Here is a 10,643-nt window from a genome sequence, read left to right on the forward strand (position 1 = left end):
TAATGATTTCTCTAGAACAGATAACATCTAAGGAAGGACCAGATGAGAATGACCGGATAAAGCGATCATATGTGTATTCCAGATCACCAGAGCTCGACATCTCATCGCCAAGACCCCTGGCTCCAAAGAATAACACCTGGGCCCTCATCTTTGTTCTAACCGGTTCCTGGGTGCCTGAGAGGACATGGACACCAGACCACTGTCCTCAGTAAAAACCCCTAGACTCCAAAGACGAGACTCTCTCCTTTCCTTTCTGAGTCTCCCAGACACTCTGTCTGTATCTGCACTCCCTCTACATCTTCAATAAACTCTGCTTTCACCTCCTGCTGGCTCTGTTTGATTTCCATAAGCACAGCCCTCCTGGCTGGTCCTGCAAGACTCCCTCTGGGTCCCTGGAGCCAGCCTGCCAGCAACACCAGTAGCATCATATATGTTTCAACAAAAATTACAAGCATACTCACAGGCAAAAAACACAGTTTAAAGAGATAGAGCAAGCAAAAGAACCAGACTCAGATATGGCAGGAATGTTGGAATTATCAGAATAGGATTTTTAAAAACGATTATTAATATGTTAAGGACATATTGCTCAAGTATTCTCTTTCCTTATTTGGTCAAAAATCATTTGACCATTTATGTGAGGGTTTCTTTATGAGCTTTCTATTCTATTTCATTGGTCTATATGTCTGTCTTTATGCCAGTACTACATTGTTATGATACTGTATATTATGATCTCTATAGCTTTGTAGTAAGTTTTTTTTATGAATCCGACCTAAAAGACATATACAGAACACTAATCAACAAGAGCAGAATACACATTTTTCTTAAGTGCATAGGGAACATTCTCCAGAATAGACCATATGTTAGGCTACAAAACAAGTCTTCAGAAATTTTTAAAAATTGCAATCATACAAAACATCTTTTTTGATTATGATGAAACTAGAAATCAACAGCAGAAGGAGCTCTCTGCTCCTCCCTGTTCAACACATAGTGGCATCTTCTGATGCAGTGCCAGCCATGTCCCTGACACATTATGGTGAAGGTTGGAGTAAACTGATCTGGCCGTATTGGACATCTGTTCACCAGGGCTGCTTTTAAGTCTGGCAAAGTGGATATATTGTCACCATTGATGATCCCTTCATTGACCTCAACTACATGGTCTTCATGTTCCAGTATGACTCCACCCACTGCAAATTCAATAGCATGGTCAAGACTGAGAATAGGAAACTTATTGTCAAGGAAAGCCCATCTCCATCTTCCAGGAGTGAGATCCTGCCAATGTCAGATGGGGTGATGCTGGTGCTGACTATGTTGTGGAGTCCACTGGGGTCTTCATCACCATGGAGAAGGCTGGGGCTCACTTGAAGGGTAGGGCCAAAAGGGTCGTCATCTCTGCCCCTTCTGCTGGTGTCCCCATGTTTGTGATGGGTGTGAACCATAAGTATGACAACTTCCTCAAGATTGTCCACAATGCCTCCTGCACCACCAACTATTTGGCCCTTCTGGCCAAGGTCATCCATGACAACTTTGGTATCATGGAGGCACTCATGACCACAGTCCATGCCATCACTACCACCCAGAAGACCATGGATGGACCCTCTGGGAAGCTGTGGCATGATGTCTGAGGGCCTGTACAGAAAATCATCCCTGCTTCTACTGTCACTGCCAAGGCTATAGGCAAGGTCATTCCTGAACTGAATGGGAAGCTTAATGGCATGGCCTTCTGTGTCCCCACTCCCAATGTGTCAGTCATGGATCTGACCTGCTGCCTGGAGAAAGCTGTCAAATATGACATCAAGAAGGTGGTGAAGCAAGCATCAAGAGCATCCTGGGCTGTGCTGTAGACCAGGGTGTCTCCTGCGACTTCAACAGTGACATCCACTCTTCCACTTTCACTGCCTGGGCTGGCATTGCTCTCAGTGACCACTGTGTCAAGCTCATTTCCTGGTATGACAATGAATTTGGCTACAGCAAATGGGTGGTAGGCCTTATGGTCCACATGGCCTCTAAGGAGTAAGAGCCCCCTGGACCACCTGCCCTACCGAGAGCAAGAGGAAGAGAGAGACCCTCAGCTGCTGGGAGTCCTGGCCCAAACTCATCCCCCAACACACTGAGAATCTCCCGAGCCCTACACAGTTTCCATCCCAGACCCCCTGAAGAAGGGGAGGGGTTTGGGGAGCCCTACCTTGTCATGTACCATCAATATAAAGTATACTGTACCAAGCCCTCCCCCTGAAAAAAAATAGCAGAAAGAAAATGGAAAAATCCACAAATACATGAAAATAAAAAATACACTCAAATGCCAATGAGTTAAAGAAGAAATCAGAAGAGAAATTAGAAGGGCACTTGGGTGGTACAGTTGGTTGGGCATCCAACTCTTGGTTTCAGCTCAGGTCATGAAATCAGTCTGTTTGAGATTCTCTCTCCCTCTCCCTCTGCCCCTCCCACTCGTACTCTCTCTCTCTCTAAAATAAATAAATGGATCTTCTTAAAAAAGAGAAATTAGAAAATATCTTGAAACAAATGAAAATGAAAACACATCATACCAAAACTTATAAGATGCAGTTCCCATTTCAGGAGTAGAATCTAGCGATCCATCACCCACATATAACACCCAGTGCTCACCCCAAAATATGCCCTCCTTAAAACCCAGCACCCATTTAGCCCATTCCCCCACCCACCTCCCTTCCAGCAACCCACAGTTTGTCCTCTTAAACAAGAGTCTCCTATGATTTGCCTCCTTCTGTTTTTATCTTATTTTACTTTTCCTTCCCTTCCCCTATGTTCATCTGTTTTCTTTCTTAAATTCCACATATGAGTGAAATCATCTGATATCAGTCTTTCTCTGACTGATGTATTTCACTTAGCATAATACGCTCTAGTTCCATCCACATTATTTCAACTGGCAAGATTTCATTCTTTTGATGGCTAAGTAATATTCAGTTTATATATATACCACATCTAGTCATCTGTCAATGGACATTTGGGCTCTTTCCGTATTTTGGCTATTGTGGACATTGCGGCTGTAAACATTGGGGTGCATGTGCCCCTTTGAATCACTATATTTGTACCCTTTGGATAAATACCTAGTAGTGCAATTGCTGGGTCATAGGGTAGCTCAATTTTTAATGTTATGAGGAACCTCCATACTGTTTTCCAGAGTGGCTGCACCAGTTTCATCCCACCAACAGTATAAGGGGATTTCCCTTTCTCCACGTTCTCGCCAATGTCTGTTCTTTCCTGAGTTGTTGATTTTAGCCATTCTGACTGGTGTGAGGTGGTATCTCATTGTGGTTTTGATTTGTATTTCCCTGATGCTGACTGATGTTGAACATTCTTCATGTGTCTGTTAGCCATTTGTATGTCTTCTTTGGAGAAATGTGTTTTCATATCTTCTGCCCATTTCTTGACTGGATTTTTTTGGTTTTTTTTTTGTTTTTGTTGAGGTTGATAAGTTCTTTATATATTTTGGATACTAGCCCTTTTTCTGACAAGACATTTGCAAATATATTCTCACATTCCGTAGGTTGCCTTTTAGTTTTGTTGGCTGTTTCCTTTGCTGTGCAAAAGCTTTTTTTTTTTTTAAAGATTTTATTTATTTATTTGACAGAGACAGCGAGAGCAGGAACACAAGCACGGGGAGTGGGAGAGGGAGAAGCAGGCTTCCCACCGAGCGGGGAGCCCGATGTGGGACTCGATCCCAGGACTCTGGGATCATAACCTGAGCTGAAGGCAGACGCTTAACGACTGAGCCACCCAGGCGCCCCAAAAGCTTTTTATTTTGATGAAGTCCCATTCATTTTTGCTTTTGTTTCTCCTGCCTTTGGAGATATGTCTAGAAAGAAGTTGCTGTAGCCAAGGTCAGAGAGGTTACTGCCTGTGTTCTCCTCAAGAATTTTGATGGATTCCTGTCTCACATTTAGGTTTTTCATCTTTTGAGTCTATTTTTTTGTGTGGTATAAGAAAGTGGTCCAGTTTCATTCTTCTGCCTGTGGCTGTCCAATTTTCCCAACACCATTTGTTTAAGAAACTCTTTTTTTTCCATTGGATATTCTTTCTTGCTTTGTCAAAGATTAGTTGACCATATAGTTGAGCTTCGATTTCTGGGTTCTCTATTCTGTTCCATTGATCTATGTGTCAGTTTTTATGCCAGTATTAGACAGTCTTGACGACTACAGCTTTGTAATACAGCTTGAAGTCCAGAATTGTGATGCCTCCAGCTTTGGTTTTCTTTTTCAACATTCCTTTGGCTATTTGGAGTCTTTTCTGGTTCCATACAAATTTTAGGATTGTTTGTTCCAGCTCTGTGAAAAATGCTGGTGGTATTTTGATAGGGATTGCATTAAATGTGTAGATTGCTTTGGGTAGTATAGACATTTTCACAATATTTGTTCTTCCAATCCATGATCATGGAATGTTTTTTTTACCATTTATTTGTGTATTCCTCCATTTCTTTCATAAGTGTTCTATAGTTTTCAGAGTATGGATCCTTTACCTCTTTAGTTAGGTTTATTCCTAGATATCATTGTTTTTGGTGTAATTTCAAATGGGATCGATTCCTTGATTTCTCTTTCTGATGCTTCATTGTTGGTGTATAGAAATGCAACAGACTTCTGTGTGTTAATTTTATATCCTGCCACTTTGCTGAATTCCTGTATTGGTTCTAGCAATTTTGGGGTGGAGTCTTCTGGGTTTTCTACATAGAGTATCATGTCATCTGCCAAGAGTGAAAGTCTGACTTCTTTGCTGATTGGATGCCTTTTATTTCTTTTTGTTGTCTGATTGCTGAGGCTAGGACTTCCAGTACTATGTTGAACACCAGTGGTGAGAGTAGACATACCTGTCGTGTTCCTTACCTTAGGGGAAAAGCTCTCAGTTTTTCCCCCTTGAGGATGATATTCATTGTGGGTTTTTTTATATGGCTTTTATGGTATTGAGGTATGTTCCTTCTATCCCTACACAACAGAGGGTTTTTATCAAGAACAGATGCTGTATTTTGTCAAATGTTTTTTCTGCATGTTTCTTGTCCTTTCCTTTATTAATGTGGTGTATCACATTGATTTGTGAATGTTGAACCTCCCTTGCAGCATAGGAATAAATCCCACTTGGTCGTGGAGAATAATCTTTTTAATGTACTGTTGGATGTTATTAGCTAGTATCTTGGTGAGAATTTTTGTATCCATCTTCATCAGAGATTTGGTCTATAATTCTTGTTTTTGGTGAGGCTCTTTGTCTGGTTTGGGGATCAAGGTAATGCTGGCTTCATAGAATGAGTTTGGAAGTTTTCCTTCCATTTCTATTTTTTGAAACAGTTTCACAAGAATAGGTATTAATTCTTCTTTAAATGTTTGTTATAATTCTGCTGGGAGGCCATCTGTCCCTGGATTCTTGTTTGTTGGGAGATTTTTGAGTACTTATTCAATTTCTTTGTTTATTATGGGTCTGTTCAGGTTTTCTATTTCTTCCTGTGTCAGTTTTGGTAATTTATATGTTTCTAGGAATGCATCCATTTCTTCCAGATTACCTAATTTGTTGCCAATATAATTGCTCATAGTATTCTCTTATAATTGTTTGTGTTTCTTTGGTTTTGGCTCTGATCTCTCGTTTTTCATTCATGATTTTATTGATTTGGGTACTTTCTCTTTTCTTTTTGATAAGTCTGGCTAGGGGTTTATCAGTCTCATTAATTCTTTCAAAAAATGATCTCCTAGTTTCAGTGATCTGTCCCATTGTTGTTGTTGTTGTTTTTATTTCCATGTCATTGGTTTCTGGTCTAATCTTTATTATTTCCCTTCTCCTGCTGGATTTTGGCTTTATTTGTTATTCTTTTTCCACCTCCTTTAGATGTAAGGTTAGACTGTGTATTTGAGATATTTCTTGTTTTTTGGGAAAGGCCTATATTGTTATGTACTTCCCTCTTATGGACCACCATTGCTGCACCCCAAATGTTCTGAACTGTCGTGTTTTCATTTTCATTTATTTTTTAAATTCTTCTTTAATTTCCTGGTTGACCCATTCATTTCTTAGTAGGATGCTCTTTAACCTCCATGTATTTGTGTTCCTTCCAAATTTTCTCTTGTAATTGAGTTCAAGTTCTAAAGTGTTGTAGTTTGAATATGCATGGAATAATTGCAATCTTTTGGTACTGGCGAAGACCTGATTTGTGGCCCAATATGTTATCTATTCTGGAGGATATTCCATGTGCACTTGAGAAGAATGTGTATTCTGTTGCTTTAGGATGAAATGCTCTAAATATGACTGTTACATCCATCTGGTCCATTGTGTTATTCAAAGCCCTTCTTTCCTTGTTGATCTTCTGCTTAGATGATCTGTCCATTGCTGTGAGTGAGCTGTTAAATTTCCCTATGATTGTATTATTATCAATGTGTTTCTTTAATTTGGTTATTAATTGGTTTATATAATTGGCTGCTCCCAATTTAGGAACATAAATATTTACAATTGTTAGATCTTCTTGTTGGATAGACCCCTTTATTATGATATAGTGCCCTTCTTCATCTCTTATTACAGTCTTTGGTTTAAAATCTAATTTATATGAGATAAGGATTGCTATTCCAGCTTCTTTTGATGTCCATTAGCATGATAAATAGTTCTCCACCCCCTCTCTTTCAATCTGGAGGTGTCTTTGGGTCTAAAATAAGTCTCTTGTAGACAGCATATTTATGGGCCTTTTTAAAAATCCATTCTGATACCTTTATCTTTTGATTGGAGCATTTAGCCCATTTACATTCAGAGTAATTACTGAAAGATATGAATTTAGTGCTGTTGTATTTCCTGTAAAGTCACTGTTCCTGTAGATTGTCTCTGTTCCTTTCTGGTGTATGTTTCTTTTGGGCTCTCTCTTCACTCAAAGGACTCCCTTTACTATTTCTTGCAGGGCTGGTTTAGTGTTCACAAATTCCTTTGGTTTTTGTTTTTCCTGGAAACTCTTTATCTCTGCTTCTATTCTGAATGGTAGCCTTGCTGGGTAAAGTATTCTTGGCAGCATATTTTTCTCATTTAGCACATTGAATATATCATTCCAGTCCTTTCTGGCCTGCCAGGTCTCTGTGGACAGGTCTGCCACCAGCCCTATGTGTCTATCCTTGTAGGTTAAGGACCTCTTGACCCCAGCTTCTTTCAGGATTTTCTCTTTATCTCTGAAACTTGCAAGCTTCACTATTATATGTCGAGGGGTTGACCTATTTTTATTGATTTTGAGGGGTGGGTGTTCTCTGTGCTTCCTGGATTTGAACGCTTGTTTCCTTCCCCAGATTAGGGAAGTTCTCATCTATAATTTGTTCAAAGAAACCTTCTGCCCCCATCTCTCTTCATTTTCTGGGACTCCTATTATCTGGATATTATTTTGCTTTATGGAATCACTGATTTCTTGAAGTCTCCCTTTGTGATCCAGTAGTTGTTTTTCTCTCTTCTTTTCAGTTTTTTATTTTCCATCATTTTATCTTCTATATCACTGACTCTCTCTACTGTATCTCAGTAATATCAGTTTTAATTTCAGCCTGATTAGATTTTAGTTCTTTTATTTCTATAGTAAGGGATTCTCTAGTGTCTTCTATGCTTTTTTCAAGCCCAGTTAGTATCTTTATAATCATTGTTTTAAATTTCAGTTCAGACATCTTACTTATATCCATTTGATTAAATCCCTGGCAGAGAGTACTACCTCCTATTCTTTCTTTTTCAGTGATCATATGTGGAATATAGGAAAGAAAATAGATAAACACAGGGAAAGGGAAGGAAAAATAAAATAAGATGAAACAGAGAGGGTAACAATCCATAATAGACTCTTAACTATAGGGAACATACTGAGGGTTGCTGGAGGGGAGATGGGTGTGGGGATGGAGTAACTGGGTGATGGGCATTAAGGTGGGCACTTGAAGTAATGAGCACTGGGTGTTATATGCACCTGATGAATCACTAAATTATACCTCTGAAACTAATAATACAGTGTATGTTAATTAAATTAAATGAATTTAAATAAAAAAACTAAAAACAAGCTGAATTGAAGAATGGGCAAAGGACTTGAATAAATATTCTCCAAAGAAGATATGCAAATACCTAATAAGCACAGGAAAAGATGCTCAACATCACTAATCATTAGGGAAATGCAAATCAAAACAACAATGAAATTATACCTCAGCCCCATTAGGATGTCTACTAGGAACAAAATAACCACCCTCCCTCCCCCCAGGGGAAAAAAAAAAAAAAAAAAAAACAGAAAATAACCAGTGTTGTTGGGATGTGGAAAAATTTGAATCCTTGTGCATCACAGGTGGGAATGTAAAATGGTGCAGATGCTATAAAAACAGTATGCTGGCTCCTCAAAAAATAAAACTTAGAATCACCATATGATCTAGCAATTTCACTTCTGGGTATATATGCAAATCAATTGAAAACAGGGTCTCAAAGGGATATTTGTACAACCATGTTTGTATTAGCTTTATTCACTATAGTCAAAAGGTGGAAATAACCCAACTATCCATTGACAGATGAATGGATAAACAAAATGTGGTATATACATACCATCAAATAATATTCAGTCTTAAAAAGAAATGAAATTCTGACACATACTATGTGGATGAACGCTGATCATAATTTTTTTTTAAAAAGGTTTTTTTTTTTTTAATTTTATTATGTTATGTTAGTCACCATACAATACATCATTAGTTTTTGATGTAGTGATCCACAATCCATTGTTTTCATATAACACCCAGTGCTCCATGCAGTACGTGCCCTCCTTAATACCCATCACCGGGCTAACCAATCCCCCTTCCCCCCTCCCCTCTAAAACCCTGTTTGTTTCTCAGGTCCATAGTCTCTCATGGTTCATCTCTCCCTCCAATTCCCCTCCCCCATTTTTCTCTTCCTTCTCCTAATGTCCTCCATGTTATTCCTTATGTTCCACAAATAAGTGAAACCATATGATAATTGACTTTCTCTGCTTGACTTATTTCACTTAGCATAATCTCCTCCAGTCCATCCATGTTGATGTAAAAGTTGGGTATTCATCCTTTCTGATGGCTGAGTAAAATTCCATTGTATATATGGACCACATCTTCTTTATCCATTCGTCTGTTGAAGGGCATCTCAGCTCTTTCCACAGTTTGGCTATTGTGGACATTGCTGCTATGAACATTGGGGTGCATATGGCCCTTCTTTTCACTACATCTGTGTCTTTGGGGTAAATACCCAGGAGTGCAATTGCTGGGTCATAGGGTAGCTCTATTTTTAAATTTTTGAGGCACCTCCACACTGTTTTCCAAAGTGGCTGTACCAACTTGCATTCCCACCAACAGTGTAAGAGGGTTCCCCTTTCTCCACAACCTCTCCAACATTTGTTGTTTCTTTCCCTGTCCATTTTTGCCATTCTAACTGGTGTAAGGTGCTATCTCAGTGTGGTTTTGATTTGGATTTCCCTGATGGCTAATGATGATGAACATTTTTTCATGTGTTTGTTAGCCATTTGTATGTCTTCTTCAGAGAAGTGTCTTTTCATATCTTCTGCCCACTTTTTGACTTGATTATTTGTTTTTTGGGTGTTGAGTGTGAGAAGTTCTTTATAGATTTTGGATACCAGCCTTTTATCTGTAGTGTCATTTGCAAATATCTTCTCCCATTCTGTGGGTTGCTTCTTTGTTTTGTTGACTGTTTCCTTTGCTGTGCAGAAGCTTTTTACCTTGATGAAGTCCCAAAAGTTCATGTTTGCTTTTGTTTCACTAGCTTTTGGAGATGTATCTTGAAAGAAGTTGCTGTGGGCGATTTCACAGAGGTTACTGCCTATGTTCTCTCCAATTTTCCCAGCACCATTTATTGAAGAGACTGTCTTTTTTTCCATTGCATGTTTTTTCCTGCTTTGTCAAAGATTATTTGACCATAGAGTTGAGGGTCCATATCTGGGTTCTCTATTCTGTTCCGTTGGTCTATATGTCTGTTTTTGTGCAGTACCATGCTGTCTTGGTGATCACAGCTTTGTAATATAGCTTGAAATTGGGCAACATGATGCCCCCAGCTTTGTTTTTCTTTTTCAACATTTCCTTGGCGAATCAGGGTCTTTTCTGATTCCATACAAATTTTAGGATTGTTTGTTCCAGCACTTTGAGGGAAAAATGTCATTGGAATTTTGATCGGGATGGCATTGAAGGTATAGATTGCTCTGGGTAGCATAGACATTTTAACAATGTTTATTCTTCCGATCCATGAGCATGGAATATTTTTCCATCTTTTTCTGTCTTCTTCAATTTCTTTCATGAGTGTTCTGTAGTTCCTAGAGTATAGATCCTTTACCTCTTTGGTTAGGTTTATTCCAAGGTATCTTATGGTTTTTGGTGCTATTGTGAATGGAATCGTTTCTCTAATTTCTCTTTCTACAGTTGTGTTGTTAGTGTATAAGAAAGCAACTGATTTCTGTGTATTGATTTTGTATCCTGCCACATTACTGAATTGCTGTATGAGTTCTAGTGATTTGGGGGTGGAGTCTTTTGGGTTTTCCACATAAAGTATCATGTCATCTGCGAAAAGCGAGAGTTTGACTACTTCTTTGCCAATTTGAATACCATTTATTTCTTTTTGTTGTCTGATTGCTGTTGCTAGGACTTCTAGTACTATGTTGAACAACAGTGGTGATAGTGGAC

The 10,643-nt window shown here is 38.9% G+C and overlaps 1 pseudogene; it reads left to right on the top strand.

The window, feature by feature from the left end:
- The first annotated feature begins 1,030 nt into the window (after positions 1-1,030).
- LOC116626173 lies at positions 1,031-2,014 on the top strand (annotated as a pseudogene).
- Positions 2,015-10,643: the final 8,629 nt, after the last annotated feature.

The sequence above is a fragment of the Phoca vitulina genome, unplaced genomic scaffold (assembly GCF_004348235.1).
Source record: "Phoca vitulina isolate PV1807 unplaced genomic scaffold, GSC_HSeal_1.0 scaffold84, whole genome shotgun sequence".
Lineage (NCBI taxonomy): Eukaryota > Metazoa > Chordata > Mammalia > Carnivora > Phocidae > Phoca > Phoca vitulina.